At 39.6% G+C, this 20,307-nt stretch overlaps 1 long non-coding RNA gene and 1 pseudogene across 3 annotated transcripts in view; both read left to right on the forward strand.

Moving 5' to 3' along the window:
* LOC147577427 (uncharacterized) overlaps positions 1-20,307 on the forward strand; it is a 73,565-nt gene that overhangs the window by 24,761 nt on the left and 28,497 nt on the right. The gene's annotated exons all lie outside the window — the stretch shown is intronic.
* On the forward strand, positions 5,694-6,382 carry LOC112849874 (small ribosomal subunit protein uS2B pseudogene; annotated as a pseudogene).

Consider the following 20,307-nt stretch of genomic DNA (forward strand, 5'->3'; position numbering starts at 1 on the left):
GAGCCAAGCACCTAGCCAAAGCTGTTGCATTGCCAGGAAGAGGTAAGGCAAAGTAAAGAAAGCAAACTAAGTAAGTGGGATAGATGTCCATTTCCACATTTGACCACTTGTCCTACAAGAACTGGTATCCTTGTACATGTTCTGTCCAAGACAGTCATCTGCCAGCCACACTATTTCCCAAATCCTAGAATACAGCAGTTTCCCATGGTGGCAGCAGCATATCTTCCTCCTCGACATAGTTTTCCAGGCACAAGATGGGCTCACAAGCATGAAGAGGTAACCACCTCAGTGATCTCACACCCCAGGATCCTGATGTAAGTAAAGAAGACAGACTGGCTGGCTTAGCTGGGGAATAGAGGTGGGTCCATGGGAGGGGCTGTAATGAGCTTAAATTGAGAGGGAGGGGTGGTACTGAAGCAGGAGCAGCAAGAGCATCTGGCAGTGGGAGGGGTAAATGTGCCTGGGGGATGCCTCAGTAAGGCGGAGCCCAAGGCCAGTGACATTCTCTGACCACAGTGTTCACTTGGCACCAAACCTCAGGGCCATCTTGCTTCATCTCCCTAGAACTCATCAGCAACTGTGACTCCAGTTTTCTCACCAGAGCTACAGGGAGGAAACACTCAGTGATAATCCAAAGGCAAGGACAATTGACTAGTTAAACAGAGATGGCCCCAGTTTAAGACCTTTGCCCCATTGTTACCCTGCCACCTCCTCGTTACCCTGTATCGCAAGTCCTTACTTTCCCAGGTTTGGTGGAGAAGGAAAAGGATTCCAAGACTGTTGTAAGCAAGCGGGGCCACTCCCAATAAATGAGACCATCCTGTACCCTAGGGACTGACTCAGTTGAGTTTCACTGGTCAGAAGAATCTGAATTTCAGACAAAGGAGGTCTCTGTTTCTTACCTTGTAGATAACAATGACTCTACTATGAGAACAATTCTAGGGTGATACAATATTACAGAGAACCAGGACCCTAGAGATTATTACATATTCATCCAACAACCTCACTGACACATGCGGGGACTTAAGAAAATGGCAATGACATCAGTGTCCAAGCCAACCAGGAAGTTAGTGAAAGAATCTGCACTAGAACCCAGAAGTCTTGACCCAATACCACACTAGCCCTTCTCCTATGTTACCCACCCTGGCCCTCTTAGATGGCAAAGGTTTCCACCCAGGGGCAACTCTGAGCAACCAAGGAAGGAAGGTCTGAATTTGCAAAACTGCTTTGTGGAAACTACTGCTCTTTAGGAGACCTTCTTATGTTGCAGCCAGCCCTGGGACTGTGTCCTTGCCTCCCTGCATCCTGTAGGGAGAGAGAGAACCGAAATTTTTGTTCTAAACGCCCTTCTGGCCACCAAGCCTGCCCCCTCTGGCCAAACCCAGTACCTGATTTCATCCTAGTGGATCTCCACCCACCAGTCTTGGTGCCTCCTCCTGGAGCAAAGGGGCTGATACCTTGTCAGGTACAAGTTGGAAGTGGAACATGTTGCACAGACATCCCATAAATGCTCTACAAGTGAATAACTAAGGTTCCACATCTCCTACACTGCCTCCAGTTCACACTTCCAAAAGCATCCAGCAAACTTGCGTTCAACCTGTGGATCAGATTAGGTCAAATAAACAGATATTTATGGAGGTATTATTGGAAAGCCAATGTACAGGTGCTGAGCTCTACACAAAGACATGCCCAAGTCCCTGCCTTCAAAGGACTCAAAAGCTAACTGGGGGAGACCAGGTGATATTTCATTTTAAGTTAATATCACAAGGTAGCCATACAAGAAATGCCATGAAGCAACAAGTAACCATTTGCAAAATTACTGGAATAGAAAATCTGTGTGTTGGTACACAGGAAAAAACACTGTGAACTGAATGGTTCAGGGAAGCTTGTAGAAAAGGAAAAACCTCATCAGGGCTTTGAAGGATGGGTAGAATTCAAAGGAGTGGAGAGAAGGTTTGAAAGAGCATTACAGAAATTGGTAACTGAGAAAAGATACAAAAATAGGAAAATGCAAGTGTGTTGAGGGTAGTAAGTAAAGATAATTGCAATAGTAGATGATGCTTATCATGTATCAGACACTGTTCTCAGCTGTTGCATTGTCTCAGCTAACATTAATTCTTCTGATTCTCATGCAGTTCAAATTAGTACTATTATTATCGCATTTTTATAGTCAAAGACACTGAGGCATAGAGAGGCTTAAGTAATTTACCTGAGGACAGTGCTTATAAGTGACTGAGCTGGAATTTGAGCCCAAAGGCTACACATTTGGCCACTGCTTCTCTCATTGTGGCTGGAAGGGTTGATTTCTTGGAAAGGTGTGTTGGTGGCAGATCATAGAGGATCTGGAATACTACGTTACAAACTTGGACTTGACTTTGTGGTCAAAAGGAGAAACAATGAAAAGTTTCTGAGCAGGCTGGCACCTGGGTGGCTCAGCTGGTTAAGTGTCTGACTCTTAATTTTGGCTCAGGTCATGACCTCACAGTTCAATTCATACGATCAAGCCCCACTGTCAACACAGAGCCTGCTCTCTCTCTCTCTCTCTCTCTCTCTCTCTTAAAACAAATAAATAAACATTAAAAAAAAAACCCAAAAGTTTCTGAGCAGGGAAGTGGATCTCAATTTAGGGCATTAAATTGAGACACTGTACACAGGAAGGAAATCCTAAGGACACCTTCACATTTTAAAAAAGCACAGAGAAATATATTAGTACATAGGTACAGATGCCCTTCCTTTTCGTAGAGGGCCTTGTGCAGTTACTTCCATTGGCTTCTCAGATCTTAAGCTAAAAGGGGATAAATCCTTGGTTGGTGGCATGGAGGGAACAACCAAAATGTAGACTGACCTGAAATCTACCCAGGTACGTGATCAAAAGCCAGGGGCTGAGATAGGCTTAGAGGATAGTGTTTACAGGGAGATAGGAGACCTCGGATCAGGAGACAGTGGGGAAGAGTGGAGGGAAGAATATGTCAGACAGCAAGTGAGAGCTCAGCAAAATGAGTTGGAACCTTGGGTGTATAGTTCAGTGATATCTTAAGCATGATTGAATCAAAGTTTCTGGAAGAGGCAAAAATATTGTCAGCTATCTCCTTGATTATTTTGTAATAGCAGATAATCTCTTTAGTCCCTTCCCTCTTTTTACAGGCTAAAATGGAAAATCTTTTCTCATGCACAGAACGCTTTTATTTCTCTCTGTGTCTTTTAAGACTCGATTTTACTAATACATTCTATCCAGCACTATAAAGCCGAGCTTGTTCTCATGACCATCCACTCTAATGAATGTGGGACAGATGAAGTAATAAGAACTTTGAAAGGGTGGTGATGGAAATAAGAGCATCTTTTTGTATTTTCCAGGAACTGTATGCACAAAGAAGCCTGCTCAAGCCAATAGAGTAAAAGCATTGGATAATTTGATTTCTGAGCAGAGATTAGATAATTGTCATGGATGGGACTTTGGGAATGGTCACAGGAGATGAAGCATCATCCTGTTGAGATGGTCTTCAGGGAATATTGGGTGTATGTGAGTGTTATTTGGCTCCTGAGTCACAAAGCATGGGTTGTAGGGCTGGCCTTAGCCCAGGCTCCAGGAAAAATTATGTATTTATCCTTATAAATTGCGGTATTCAGTATAACAATTGCCTTGATTTATGGCCACGCCTTCATGACCCCACTTTTGGAAATGGACTCCAAATCTGAGTTCCAAGCAGCTGTTTTATGTCTACCCACAGGAAGCCAATAAATAAATGATGTGGGGGTGGGTGAAATGGTTTGTGAATGCCCAAATCTGTTCTCTTGAACATACATTTTTGTTTGAAGAAAGAGTTGATTAGTTTGTGTTTAAGTGAGGGCAAAAAACACTCTAATGTAAGAAAATCAAATGTTGTATAGATATCCCCTCTCCAATCACATGTGTGGCATTGATAAACTGTGGCTGTTGGTCTTTCCTTCCTTTGCTATCTTCTCATCTTCTCAGCTGCTATGATTTGAGAAGACTTAAGCCCAGGCCTAAGGCTGAATCATTTCTGGCTGGTGCTGTGCACAAGGGGTTTGGAAATAAGTCACATACCCAGACCCAAGTGCTAGGAACCAAGTGACTACATCCAGGCTCCCATGTTGACCACAAATTCTTCCCTTTAAGCCAGGTCTGGGATAACTACTACCCAGAAGTAACCTGGGTACATGGGTGGCCCTGCAGCCAAAGTTCTATGTTGGCCCTTCCCTGTATGTTGGCCCAAATCCCAGAGGTGAACTATTACCCTGGTTTCCTCTCCTAAGTTCTTACTTCTTTCCTGATTACTTCTTACTTACTTTCTGCTCCTTCTAGAACTAGATTCCATCCATCCTTGTCCCTTCTCCCCACAAGCTGGGGTTTTCTGATGCCAGGTTATGGAATGATTATGCCATGGGACAGGGCACATTTGTCTAATTGGACCCTCATATTGAGTCCTGTTGATTTAATTTAGTGTTTCTCAACAGGAGTGGAACCACCCCTGAGGGATGTATTGGAAACTCAAGGGGGCATTTTTGATTGCCACAATTATTGGGAGGGGCACTAGTGGCATTTAGTGAGAGGGAACCAAGGATGCTATTGTGCAATTGTGTGCAGCACAGGCACCTTAACCAAGAAATGTTGTGTGTCCCGTATAACCTTCAAAAGTCACACTGGACATTTTTGTGCAAAAATCTGTTTATAATTGTCTGGATGTGGAATTCAGTCCCATTTTACTTGGAAATACAAGTTACTTTTGCATAGTTTTAATATACATGGAATTTTCCATACATGCCCTCTAAGCATTTTTAAAGAAAGAGAAGACTGTACTGTGTTTGGTTCAGAACTTTACCAGCAATAGTCATAATTTCAGAAAATTATCTCACTGACAGTGACATCGTTCTTGGTATTTGAGTTGCCAACACACCTGTCTCTGTCTACATTTGTCTCTGCCACATTCACTGTGATCTCAAAGCAATGGACTAGTTTATTCTATCTTCTAGTCATCCCCAAGCATTAATATACTCTAATACATATTAAAATTTTATTACAAAATATTCCTCTTCTAACAGTATTTTTCTTTATTTTTATAGTTAGGATGTTATATTAAAAATATGTATATAGGTGGTTTATTATCTGTGAATTTCTTTTCATAGTAGTAAATGGGACTTAACAAAACATTCATTTAAAATTAGGTCATTGGCTTTCCGTGCTACCCAGGGAGGGGTCTATAATGGCGTTGTTTTATGTTCCCATTGTAACTTAAAGGGAAACTTTCACAGTGTCTGGAGCCCTTGACGTCCAGCAAATGAAGGAGTAGGATGCCCTCAAATTCCTTGCAGCAGGAACCCAGTTAGGTGGTACCAACCTTGTGTTGGTATTCCAAATGGAACAGTACATCTACAAAAGGAAAAGTGATGGTATCTACATCATGAATCTGAAGAGAACCTGGGAGAAGCTTCTCTTGGCAGCTTGAGCCATTGTTGCCATTGAAAACCTGACTCAGGGGTGCCTGGGTGGCTCAGTCGGTTAAGCGTCCGACTTCAGCTCAGTTCATGAACTCACGGTTTGTGAGTTCGAGCCCCATGTTAGTCTCTGTGCTGATAGCTTAGAGCCTGGATCTTGCTTCAGATTCTTTGTCTCCCTCTCTCTGCCCCTCCCCCACTCGCACTCTGTGTCTCAAAAATAAACAAACATTTAAAAAAAAGAAAACCTGGCTCATGTCAGTGTCATATCATCCAGGAATACTGAACAGCAAGCTGTGCTGAAGTTTGCTGCTGGAGCCACTCCTATTGCTGGCTGCTTCACTCCCAGAGCCTTCACTAACCAGATCCAGGCAGCCTTCTGGGAGCTGAGATTTCTCGTGGTTACTAACCCAAGGACTGACCACCAGCCTCTCAGAGAGGTGTCTTATGTTAACCTCCTACCATTGTTCTGTGTAACAGAGACTGTCCTCTGTGCTATGTGGACATTGCCATCCCTTGCAATAACAAGGGAGCTCACTCACTGGGTCTGTAAATTGATGCTGACCTGGGGAGTTCTGTGCATGTGTGACACCATTTCCCATGAACATCCATGGAAGGTCATGCCTGATGTCTACTTATACAGAGATCCTGAAGAGATTGGAAAGGAAAAGCAGGCTGCTGCTAAAAAAGCTGTGACCAAAGAGGAATTTCAGGGTGAATGGACTACTCCAGCTCCTGAGTTTATGTGATTCAACTTGAAGTCACAGACTGGTCTGAGGGCATGCAGGTTTCCTCTGTCCCTATTCAGCAGTTCCCTACTGAAGACTGGAGCACTCAGTCTACCACTGAAGACTGGTCTGCAGCTCCCACTCCTCAGGCCACTGAGTGGGTAAGAATAACCACTGAGTGGTCTTAAGCTGGTCTTCCACAAAGGCAAATAAAATGAAATAAGGTTGATGGAAAAGAAACAGTTTCTTTAAAAAAACAATTAGCTCATTGGCCTCATCAGATTAAGAATCCTTTGGGGCGCCTGGGTGGCTCAGTCGGTTGAGCGTCTGACTTCGGCTCAGGTCATGATCTCGCGGTCCTTGGGTTCAAGCCCCGCGTCAGGCTCTGTGCTGATGGCTCAGAGCCTGGAGCCTGTTTCAGATTCTGTGTCTCCCTCTTTCTCTGATCCTCCCCTGTTCATGCTCTCTCTCTGTCTCAAAAATAAATAAATGTTAAAAAAAAAAAAAAAGAATCCTTGACCTCAGCGGATATTGCGGCACTGTCTGTTGAAAGCAAGAAAAGACTGAAGATGAGGTTAGTGCCTTCCCAGGGGAAGACTGTGGCTGCCTATCAAGGGGTCTCATAGGTAGTATCCCCTTGACCACCTTCCAAATTTTATTGTTTATGCTCATCAGGATCTCAGAAGTTTCCAGAATTCAAGGTCACTTGAATCAGGCAAAACCATAAGTTTACTCAATAGTCAACTTACAAATTTACAGTGGGAGACATTTCTTCCCAGGGACTGAAGGTCTTATGTCCACTGTCCAAGGCAGCCAATCCTAGGAACAAAATGAATATGAATGCTGAACAAAGAGTGCAAAGGGTACTGAAGAGAGATCAGAAGAGACACTCCAATCCCCCAGCAGAGCATACTTCTCCAGCAGCCACGAAGGGCAGGGTCTCTCCTCTGCACAATGCTTGGGTTTTCACTTTCTGTAACCCAAGTTGATTACTTCCCCTTCTGGCCACACCGCCATCCACTTTTCACCCAGTCTTCCTCCAGGCAGTGTACAATTCAATTGATTAAATATCCTCTGCTAAATGACGTTCACATCCTGGACTTGGCTTCCTCTGATTACACCAAATCACCTATCTTGATTGGAGCTTTGTGAGGTCCACGCATTTTACAGTGTCTTGTTTTACTCCCACAGATGACTAATCATATCCCCATTGTCTGTGAATTTTACTAGTTCAACTCAGAAGGTGACCTTATGTCCCTAATCTCCAAATTCATGGAGAGGCAGACTTCCCACTGTTGCATCCATATCCTGGTGTCAGAAATGAGGGCTGAGGCTTTCTCAGACTCTTTTCCTGCTCTACATTAGTCCCTCTAGCTGGGACAGTTTTTCTGATTCTTACCTCAACTTGATAAAGAATAGTCCTGCCTCACTCCAGCTTCCCACTGATCCCTCTGCCCCCAGCCACCCTAGGTGGCAAACTTCTATAATAGATCAAGCTGGAGGCCACCCAAATTATGATAGTAACTGATTATGGGTCAGAATAAATAATACAGTCATCAGGGTATTTGTGGGATTTTTGGATTTGGGTTTATGGTTTGTTGCTTTTGAATATAGAGTGATTTCTACTTACACAAACTGGTCAGATGGAATGATAAGCTGATTAACTGAAGAGTTTAGTTAATTAAGAGATAGTATATATGAAATAGATGAACAATGATTCTCACAGAATTATTAATGAAATATGGTTAATTCAAAATCTAAATGAACTGTAGTTATTTTCTCATTTTTCAGAAGAGTTCAGGGAAGCATTCTTGCCCCTCTGCACCTTTCATGACTGTATTATGGACTGAAGTAATGTTTCCTCCAGCTTTTCATGTCAATCACCCAAACCCTCTCAAGTCCCTATTAGTGTTCTCTGTACTCTTTCACTTTCCACAGTTGAAACTTTAACTATTATATTTGCATCAGTAAGAACCTCACTTACTTACTTATTTATTTATATTAAAGTTAGTTAACATACAGTGTAGTATTATTGGTTTTAGGAGTAGAACCCAGTGATTCATCACTTACTTATAACACCCCATGCTCATTCCAGCAAGTGTCCTCCTTAATGCTCTGCTCCCCCCTCCATCTGCTCCCCCCTCTGGCAACCCTCAGTTTATTCTCTGTATTTAAAAATCTCTTACAGTTTGCCTTCCTCTGTGTTTTTACCTTATTTTTCTTTCCTTTACCCTATGTTGATCTGCAGTGTTTCTTAAATTCCACGTGTGAGTGAAATCATATGATATTTATCTTTCTCTGACTGATCTATGTCTCTTAGCATGATAATACTCTAGTTCCATCCACGTTGTTACAAATAAGATTTCATTTGTTTTGATCACTGAGTAATATTACATTATATATATATATATATATATATATATATATGCACACATACACACACACCATATCTTTATCCATTCATCAGTTGATGGACATTGGGCTCTTTCCATAATTTGGCTAGTGTCAGTAGTGCTGCTATAAACATTGGGGTGCATGTGCCCCTACAAATCAGCATTTTTGTATCCTTTGGAAAAACATCTAGTAGTGCAATTGCTGGGTCATAGGGTAGCTCTATTTTTAACTTTTTGAGGAAACTGTACTGTTTTTCCCCCCAGAGTGGCTATACCAATTTGCATTCCCACCAACAGTGCAAACGTGTTTCCTTTTCTCCACAGCCTCACCAACATCTGGTTTCCCGAGTTGTTTATTTTAGCCCTTCTGACAGATGTGAGGTCATATCTCATTGTGTTTTTGATTTGTATTTCTCTGATGATGAGTGATGTTGAGCCTCTTTTCATGTGTCTGTTAGCCACCTGGATGTCTTCTTTGGAAAAGTGTCTATTCATGTCTTCTGCCCATTTCTTCCCTGGATTTTTTTTTGGGGGGGGGTGTTGAATTTGATAAGTTCTTTATAGAGTTTGAATACTAACCCTTTATCTGATATGTCATTTTCAAATATCTTCTCCCATTCCATCAGTTGCCTTTTAGTTTTGTTGATTGTTTCCTTCACCTTTTTGTCTTGATGAGGTCCCAATAATTCATTTTTGCTTTTATTTCCATTGCCTCTGCAGACATAACTAGTAAGAAGTTGCTGCGGCCAAGGTCAAAGAGATTGCTGCCTGTTTTCTCCTGTAGGATTTTGATGGTTTCTTGTCTCACATTTAGGTCTTTCATCCATTTTGGATTTATTTTTGTGTATGGTGTAAGAGAGTGGTCCAGTTTCATTCTTTTGCACATTGCTGTTCAGTTCTCCCAGCACCATTTGCTAAAGAGACTGTCTTTTTTCCAATGGATACTTTCCCTGCTTTGTCAAAGATTAGTTGGCCATATATTCTGGGGTCCATTTCTGGGTTCTCTGATCTGTTCCATTGATCTATGTGTCTGTTTTTGCACCAGTACTGTCTTGATGATTACAGCTTTGTAATACAGCTTGAAGTCTGGAATTGTGATGCCTCCAGCTTTGATTTTCTTTTTCAACACTACTTTGGCTATTCAGGGTCTTTCCTGGTTCCATATGAATTTTACAATTGTTTGTTCTAGCTCTGTGAAGAATGCTGGTGTTATATTTATAGAGATTGCATTGAATGTATAGATTGCTTTGCATAGTATCAATATTTTAACAATATTTGTTCTTCCAATCCAGGAGCATGGAATATTTTCCCATTTTGGGGGGGTCTTCTTCAATTTCTTTCATAAGCTTTCTATAGTTTTCAGCATAGACATCTTCTACCTCTTTGGTTAGCTTTATTCCTAGGTATCTCGTGGTTTTTGGTGAAATTCTTAATGGGAGCAATTCCTTGATTTCTTTTTCTGCTGCTTCATTATTGGTGTATAGAAATGCAACTGATTTCTGTACATTGATTTTATATCCTGTGACTTTGCTGAATTCACATATCAGTTCTAGAAATTTTTTGGTGGAGTCTTGGGTTTTCCATACAGAGCATTATGTCATCTGCAAAGAGTGAAAGTTTGACTTCTTCTTTGTCAGTTTGTATGCCTTTTATTTCTTTTTGTTGTCTGATTGCTGAGACTAAGACTTCCAGTGCTATGTTGAATAATAGTGGTGAGAGTGGACACCCTTGTTATGTTCCTGACCTTAGGGGGAAAGCTCTCAGATTCTCCCCATTGAGAATGATATTCGCTGTGGGCCTTTCATATATGGCCTTTATGATGTTGAGGTATGTTCTTTCTACCCTTACTTTCTTCAGGGTTTTTATCAAGAAAGATGCTGTATTTTGTCAAATGCTTTTCCTGAATCTATTGACAGGATCGTGTAGTTCTTATCCTTTCTTTTATTAATGCGGTATATTATGTTGATTGATTTGCAAATATTGAACCAGACCTGCAGCCCAAGAATAAATCCCACTTGATCATGATGAGAAATTCTTTTAATGTGCTGTTGAATTCAATTTGCTAGTATCTTGTTGAGAATTTTGCATCCAGTTTCACCAGGGATATTGGCCTCTAGTTCTCCTTTTTAGTGTGATTTTGTCGGGTGTTGGAATCAAGGTAATGCTGGCTTCATAGAATGAGTTTGGAAGCTTTCCTTCCATCTCTATTTTTTGGAACAGTTTGAGAAGAATAGGCATTAATTCTTCTTTAACTGTATGGTAGAATTCCCCTGTGAAGCCATCTGGTCTAGAACTCTTGTTTGTTTGGAGATTTTTGATAACTGATTCAGTTTCTTTGCTGGTTAGAGGCCTGTTCAAATTTTCTGTTTCTTCTGTTTCAGTTTTGGTAGTGCGTGAGTCTCAATAATTTGTCCATTTCTTTCAGATTGTCCAGTTTGTTGGCATGTAATTTTTCATAGTATTCTCTTATAATCATATTTCTTTGGTGTTGGTTGTGATCTCTCCTCTTTCATTCATGATTTTATCTATTTGGGTCCTCTCCCTTTTCTTTTTGATAAGTCTGGCTAGGGGAAGAACCTCACTTTAACCTCTCTATAGCTTCAGCTCATTCTTTCATTAAGTTTGTTGATTTAATATAGAGAAGCCTCCCCCACCAAATCAAGAATTTATGTTAGTGTATTTCTGTAAGGCTTTAATTTAATGTCTTCCATTCTTCTCCATTAGAAGAAGATGACAGTAAATATAGCACAAGCTCATAATTTTCCTAAGAGTTTTTAAATATAGGATGAACATTAAACTGAAATTGAAGTGTAAGAAATATCTGAAATTGTACTGCATTTATTCATTCATTTAATTATTCATTACATGAACATTTAGTAAGCATCCATCATGTGGCAGACACTATATTAGGAAATAGAAATAGCAAGATAGCAAGTCATGGCTCCAATTTTCTCAAGGAGCTCCACAGTTTAAAAAAGGAGAGACACATATGTAAAAATAAAATTTCAACTCAGTGTAATGGGTATTACTATGGAAGTTTGATGAAAGCTCAGTGGTAGCACAAAAAAAACTAAAGGACCAACTCTACCTAAGGAAAACATTTTCCTAAGGAGGAAAGTAGCCTCCACAGAGGAAGATACTTATACTGAGTTTTGAAAGAGAGGTAGACATTTTCCCACTAGACACAGAAAAGAGGGATATTTCAGACAGAAGAGCATGTGCTAAAGTACAGAGGCAAGTAACAATAATGCAGCTTCTGGGGACCGGAAACAGTTTCATGGGTCTGGTGCCTAAGACAAGACCTCATAAAGATGAAGCTGGAAGGGCTAGGTCCTAAATGGTCTTGAATGCCCTAACAGAGGGTTTGGATTCATTTATTTGGTAGTGGGCAGTAATTGATGAGTGCTAAACAGGGAAGTGACACAATCATATCAGTGTTAGGTAAGATCACAATGGATTCTGTGTGGATGGATATGTGGTAAGACCGGAGGTAAGAAGTATAACTGAAATAGGTGGCTGGCCACTGAAGATTTATGATTCAGCGATTCAAGATTCTACAGTATTGAGTGGATTCTGGGAAGCCTTTGCTTCACCAGGGTCGACCTATCCCAGCTCTCTCCAAGTGGAGCCATGTGACCAGTTTTTGCTAAAAGAATGTGAGTTAAAGTGTGTAGGTCATTTTGAGCCAAGGGGGTTAAGTGAATCTATCCTATACAGTTTTCACTTCCACAGAAAACCTGAAGGCCTCATGTTGAAAATGGTTTTATCACAAGATGGAAGGAACCTGAATGCCTGAGTCAGAAAAGGGGTGCCCAGGAGAGTCACCCAGCCAATTACACTTATGTTGAACTTCACATGAGTAAAAAAAAAAGTTGTGTGTATTAAGCCTCAGAGATATAAATATCATTAAAAAAATACCTTTTGGAGGCAAGGGAATTAAAAGCAAAAATTAACTACTGGGACCTTATGAAGATAAAAAGCTTCTGCAGAGCAAAGGAAACAACCAACAAAACTAAAAGGCAACCAACGGAATGGGAAAAGATATTTGCAAATGACATATTGGACAAAGGGCTAGTATCCAAAATCTATAAAGAGCTCACCAAACTCCACACCCAAAAAACAAATAACCCAGTGAAGAAATGGGCAGAAAACATGAATAGACACTTCTCTAAAGAAGACATCCGGATGGCCAACAGGCACATGAAAAGATGCTCAACGTCGCTCCTCATCAGGGAAATACAAATCAAAACCACACTCAGATATCACCTCACGCCAGTCAGAGTGGCCAAAATGAACAAATCAGGAGACTATAGATGCTGGCGAGGATGTGGAGAAATGGGAACCCTCTTGCACTGTTGGTGGGAATGCAAACTGGTGCAGCCACTCTGGAAAACAGTGTGGAGGTTCCTCAGAAAATTAAAAATAGACCTACCCTATGACCCAGCAATAGCACTGCTAGGAATTTACCCAAGGGATACAGGAGTACTGATGCATAGGGGCACTTGTACCCCAATGTTTATAGCAGCACTCTCAACAATAGCCAAATTATGGAAAGAGCCTAAATGTCCAGCAACTGATGAATGGATAAAGAAATTGTGGTTTATATACACAATGGAGTACTACATGGCAATAAGAAAGAACGAACTATGGCCCTTTGTAGCAACGTGGATGGAACTGGAGAGTGTGATGCTAAGTGAAATAAGCCATACAGAGAAAGACAGATACCATATGGTTTCACTGTTATGTGGATCCTGAGAAACTTAACAGAAACCCATGGGGGAGGGGAAGGAAAAAAAAAAAAAGAGGTTAGAGTGGGAGAGAGCCAAAGCATAACAGATTGTTGAGAACTGAGAACAAACTAAGGGTTGATGGGGGGTGGGAGGGAGGAGAGGGTGGGTGATGGGTATTGAGGAGGGCACCTTTTGGGATGAGCACTGGGTGTTATATGGAAAATAATTTGACAATAAATTTCATATATTGAAAAAAAAATGTATATAGAAAAAAAATACCTTTTGGGTTACCCTGAACAATACAGGAAGAGTATTAGGAGATGTTTGTGATACTTGAGGTAAAATAGAGACTTTGCATGTTATATGCTGAAGTATAGGAGCCCTTGAAGAAGATTAAGTGGAAGATGGAAGAAAAAGGATAATAATTTATAGATAATGTTAGGAAAACAGAAGGAGACAGGATCCAGAGCGCAGGAAGCAATAGCTCCTTCAACAGGAGAAGGGAAGGAGCGATATCTATTTAAAACAAGAGGAAAACACTGCTATAGGTAAGCAGTAAGAAACTGCCTACTAGTGACATTTTCTCTGTGTAGTAGGAGGTAAAGACATCTGCTGAGAAAGTGAAAGTATGGCAGTAAGAGTTTTGAGGAGCAAGAGAGCTGTGCAGAGATATTTAACAAGTGAAAGACACCAGCCCACATGGTTGAATGAATTTTCTTCAGCCCAGCTCATCATTCTAGGAGTAGGGGTCAAAAAGGTGGATTTTAGGATTAATCCAAGATTAAAGGATTGCAGAGTAGGTGCAATGCAAAACAAAGGAATGATGGAAATGGCCCAGTAAGTCTGGATGGGTTTCAGTACTGTTACCAAGAACCCAACAATAATTCAGTGGCTCAAACAAGATAGAATCTTCCCATTCTGGGTACACTGGAGTAAACATAGTCCACACAGGATGCAGGGAATAAAAACCTGGATAGATGGGATATAGCAGCTTTTTCAAGGACTCTGAAAATTAAAGAGTAGCTGGTGGTTGGGGGAAAGGACTAGAATTTGAAGTACCATCAAACTGGTGGTGAGTTTATTATCCTTTCCTTCCAATATATCAGGGTGAACTGTAAGCAACACAAAACTTGGAGGTGGGCATCTGCACAGACAGAGCTCCAGGAGAAGCTATCTATTTCTGGCCCCCAAAGCATGGAAGTCTCCTAATTCTCAAATGGGGGAAACCCCTGCCCCTTATCTTTTCTTCATTCTTTCATACCCCACCCTCTAAGAAATCCCATAACAGCAGTGGCAGTGACAGCAACTGTAGTGACAACTGGCCTGCAGGATTCTAAAAGGCTGAGGGAGGGGAACCTTCCTCTCTGATTAGAGGAGCTGTGATTCTCAGAGGGTTAGACAAACCCCCATTACTTTTTATCTTCTCTGTGTTATCATACTGGTTAGCCCTGAACATCATTGTAATTACAAAAAGTGTGCAACATAGTGGATAAATATAACCCAAATTCTTGCTGGATAACTCCAGGTAACCAGAAAGTACTGAAGAAATTACCATAGGGAGGATATTGGAAAAGCCCTATAAAGTTGCTTATGAACTCATTTCCAAGTATACACACATGGATCTAAACCCTAAACAGCATGCCAGAGACTGTAAGAACTAATCTACAGAATTAACCACTGCCAGGGTCCCAAACTATCCACTGGGTGGTGCACATGCAAGACAGATCTGAATAGCACTGAGAAATCTTTGCAATTAGGCATTATATTGAAGCCACAGAAAGCTGGTTGGAACGTGTACCTGAACCCAACTGGATTGGTTGTCTGTTAAAACAAAACAAATACCCAGAATCCCATAATATAATATTCAAAATGTCCAAAACACAATCCAAAAATAATCAACACATAAAGAACTAGGAAAATCTCAACCCTGTGTGGTAAAAGATAATCAATATATGCCAATGCCAAGATGACACACATTATCTGATAATGAAAGCAACTATTATGAAAATAACTCCAAAAAGTAAAGGCAAACACTCCTAAATATAAAAAGCTAAAAAGTCTCAGCAAATAAATTAAAGATATAAAGAAGAAATAAAGGGCAATTTTAGAATTAAAAAACACAAAACTGTAAAACAAAAACTAAATGGGCCCAACATCAGTAGAGAGATGGCAGAGGAAAGTATTAGTGAACTTGAAGACAGATCAGTAGAATTTACCCAAAGTGAATGAGAGAGGAGACAGATTTTTTTTTAAGAATAGAGTTTCACACACCTGTGAAATAATAACAAATGATCTAGCATTGATGTCATCAGAGTCCCACAGGGAAGGATAGAAGTGGAGTGTAGAAAAAGTATTTGAAGAAATGATGGCTAAAAATTCCCAAATTTTGTCAAAGGCATAAATCTACAGACTCAAGGAGTTCAGAAAACCTCAACAGGATAAACCCAAAGAATTCTGTGCCCAGACATATTGTTAGCAAACTTATAAACTAACCACAAAGAAAAACACTTGAGGGTGCCCAGAGGAAAAGGACTTATTATTTAAAGGCAAACAATAATTTGAATAACTATAGAATTCTTACTAGAGACTATGGAGGACAGAAGGAAGTGGAACAACATTCATAAAATGCTAGGAAAAAAACACTGAAACCAGAATTCTATATCCAATAAAACAACCTTTAGGAAGGAAGATGAAATAAAGACATTTTCTCTCTTTTTTTATTTATTTTTACTTTTTTTATATTAAACATAATTTATTATTGAATTGGTTTCCATACAACATCCAGTGCTCATCCTAACAGGTGCCCTTCTCAGTGCCCATCACCCACTTTTACCTCTCTCCCACCACCCCCCCATCAACCCTCAGTTTGTTTCTCAGTATTTGTCTCTTATGGTTTGCCTCCCTCCCTCTCTGTAACTTTTTTTTCCCCTTCCCCTCCCCCATGGTCTTCTGTTAAGTTTCTCAGGATCCACATGGGAGTGAAAACACATGGTATCTGTGTTTCTCTGCCTGACTTATTTCACTTAGTGTAATACCCTCCAGTTCTATCCACATTGCTGCAAATGGCCAGATTTCATTCTTTCTCATTGCCAAGTAGTATTCCATTGTATATATAAACCACATCTTCTTTATCCATTCGTCAGTTGATGGACACTTAGGCTCTTTCCACGATTTGGCTGTTGTTGAAAGTGCTGCTATAAACATTGGGGTACAAGTGCCCCTATGCATCAGTACTCCTGTATCCCTTGGGTAAATTCCTAGCAGTGCGATTACAGGGTCATAGGGTAGATCTATTTTTAATTTTTTGAGGAACGTCCACACTGTTTTCCAGAGCAGCTGCACCAGTTTGCATTCCCACCAACAGTGCAAGAGGGTTCCCTTTTCTCCACATTCTCTTTAGCATCTATAGTCTCCTGATGTGTTCATTTTAGCCACTCTGACTGGTATAAGGTGGTATCTCAGTGTGGTTTTGATTTGTATTTCCCTGATGATGAGTGATGTTGAGCATCTTTTCATGTGTCTGTTGGCCATCTGGATGAAAGACATTCTCAATGAAGGAAAACTAAGAGCAAGCAGACCTACCCAAAAATAATTGCTAAAGAAAATCCTTCAGACTGAAGGAAAATTTACTAGAAGGAAACTTGGGACATCAGAAATGAAGAGAAAGCAAGGAAATAGCAAATATATAAGTAAATATGAGTATTCTCGTCTTGAGTTCTTTAAAATACTTTTCTAAAGCAAAAATTAGAAAATATCTAAAACTGAACAAAAATGAAAATGCAACATATCATAATATGTGGATGCAATTAAAGCATTGCTTAGAGAAATATTTATAGCATTACATGTTTTATTGGCAAAGATGAAAGTTCTCAAATCAATATTCTAAACTCCACCTTGAGAAACTGAAAAATGATGAGTAAAATAAAACTCAAATAAGCAGGATGGAAAAAATATAAGAGCAAAAAAATCAATGAAATTGAAAACAAGACCAACAAAAAAAAATCGGTGAGATCAAAAGCTCAATAAAATTGATCAATCTTTAGCCAGAGAGGAGAGAAATTGCCACTATCAGGAATGAAAGAGAGGATATGACTATAGACCCTGCAGACATTAAAAGAATAAGTTTGGGTGGCTCAGTTGGTTGAGTGTCTAACTTTGGCTCAGATCATGACCCCATGGTTCATGAGTTTTAGCCCCTCATCTGACTCACTGCTATCAGCACAGAGCCCGCTTCAGATCCTCTGTCCCCCTCTTTCTCTGCCCCTCCCCCACTTGCATACTCTCTCAAAAATAAACATTTTAGGGGCGCCTGGGTGGCGCAGTCGGTTAAGCGTCCGACTTCAGCCAGGTCACGATCTCGCGGTCCGTGAGTTCGAGCCCCGCGTCAGGCTCTGGGCTGATGGCTCAGAGCCTGGAGCCTGCTTCTGATTCTGTGTCTCCCTCTCTCTCTGCCCCTCCCCCGTTCATGCTCTGTCTCTCTCTGTCCCAAAAATAAATAAACGTTGAAAAAAAAAAATAAAAAAAATAAACATTTTAAATAAATAAATAAATAAATAAATAAATAAATAAGGGAATACAGTGAAGAACAACTCAACACACAAATTTTCAACGACTTAGGTGAGATGGGCTAACTTCTTTAACCTACATAGTACTATAGCTATTAAAGAGATAAATTCATAGTTTAAAATCTTCCAAAGAAGAAAGCTCCAAGCCCAGGCAGTTTCACTGGCGAATGTGCAAAATGTTTAAAGAAGAATTAATATTATTCTACACAATTTCTTGTGTAGAAAACAGAAGAGGGGTAACACTCCCCAGCTTACTTTATGAGGCTAGCATTATCTTGATATAAAAACCAAACAAAGTACTGGAAAAGAAAACTAGAGGTGAATATACTCCATTATCAGAGACATAAAAATCCCAACAATATATTAGCAAATTGAATCCAGTAATATATAAAAAGAATAATATACCAGAATCAAAGGAATTTATCCTGTTAATGTGATGTTGTTCAATATCTCAAAGTCATTCAATGTCATCTATCATATTAATATAAAAAAAGATGAAAAGGCAAACCACAGACAGAAGATCTTTGCAAAATAAAACATGTATCTGACAAAGGACTTATATTCAGAATATATTTTAAAAACTCTCAAGACTTGACAGAGACAAATTGAACAAAAGATTTGAGCAAATATTTTACCAGAAAAAGTATGTTGATGGCCCACAAGCTCATGAAGAGATGTACCAAATCATTAGCCATTAGGAAAATGCAAATTAACAGTTCACTTAGTATGGTGGCTGAAATTTAAATACTGACAATATTAAGCCTTGGTGAATGTAGAGCAACTGGAGTCCTCATATATCACAAGCAAGAATGTAAAACGTAGAACCACTTTGAAAGTCAGTTTAGCAATTTTTTAAAAAGTTAAGCATATACTTACCATATGGTTCAGCAATTTCCCAGATATCTACCCAAGAAAAATGCAAACACATCCTCACAAAACTGGTATATGAATATTTACAGCATAAGCATTTATAATAGTCATAAATGTAACCATATAAATGTCCAACATCTAGTGAATGGATAATCAAAATACAGCATATCCACACAATGGGCTATTACTCAGTAATTAAGAGGAATGAGCTACTGGTACACATAACAACATGGATGAATCTCAAAAACACCATGCTAAATAGAAGAAATTAGTCACAAAAAGCAACATACTATATGATTCCATGTATATGAAATTGTAGAAAAGGTAAAACTACAACGACCTGAAGCAGACCAGTGGTTCCCTGGGGCAAGCATAGACTGCAAAAGGGCAGAAGGAAACTTTTTGTGGGTAATAGAAGTATTCTAAACTGGATTTGGGACGGGGGGGGGGGTGTATGGATGCACATATATATGCGATTTACCAAAGTTCATCAAGCTATACACCTAAAATGAATGAATATTATATGTAAATCATGCCACAATGCAGATAGACAAATAAAAGTGAAGATTAAGTAAGGAAGTTTTCACACAAATAAAACTTCAGTGCCAGCAGCTGTGAACCAAAAGAAACACTAGAAAGTTCTTCAGGCTGAAAGAAAATGATCTCAGAAGGTAGCATGAAAGGGCACTGGAAAGGGTAAATACATGGTTAAATATAAAAGAATATTGACTGTTTACATCAGAACAATAATAGATGCATATGTAGAAGTAAGATACATGACAAGAATAGCACAAATTGTGGTGGGCACTAAATACAGTTAAACCGTTGCAAAGGTCCTTGCCTCATTTAGGGAGTGGTAAAATCAAGAGTACTCATTTAAGGTAGACTATAACACATCAAGGATGCTTATTGTAGTGTCTGTAACAACTAAGAGAACTATGTAAGATGTATAACAGAATGTGCAGAGAAAGTGAACAGAGAAAAATGGAATAATAAAAAATGTTTTCATAATGCAAGAGAAGGCAGGAAATGAGAAAAAAAGGAACAAAGCACAAGAGAACAAATAGCAAGGTGTTAGACTCAAACTCTACCATTAATTATTAATAATTTTAAATGTCAGTAGTCTATAATCCAATTAAAAGACAGTTTGTCAGACTGCATTTAAAAAACACAAAACCCAGCTATATGCTATTTATTCACCAGAGTCACACATTAAGTAAAAAGAGGATGTTTGAAAATAAAAGGATGAGAAAAGATCTACTACATAAACACTCATTAAAGTAAATCTGACAAAATTAAATATCAGCAAAGTGCACTTGGAGGTAAGAAGTATTACTAGAGACTAAAAGGGATATTTCGTAATTATGGGAAGACATTTTAAAATACTACCCATTTCTATCTTCCTTTCTTGTGTTAAGTGCCATAATTATCTAATAATAGAGTAACTACCTTCTGGTAAGATGATGATTCCAAAATATCTTGTCATTTCAAGCACAAAAATATCATGAAGCCGGTTTTTAAAAAAGTATTGCCCATCCATGCATCACATTAGACTTTTAAGAATGGC

This window comes from Puma concolor, chromosome C2 (assembly GCF_028749965.1).
Source record: "Puma concolor isolate L17-30 chromosome C2, mPumCon1.1.hap2, whole genome shotgun sequence".
Lineage (NCBI taxonomy): Eukaryota > Metazoa > Chordata > Mammalia > Carnivora > Felidae > Puma > Puma concolor.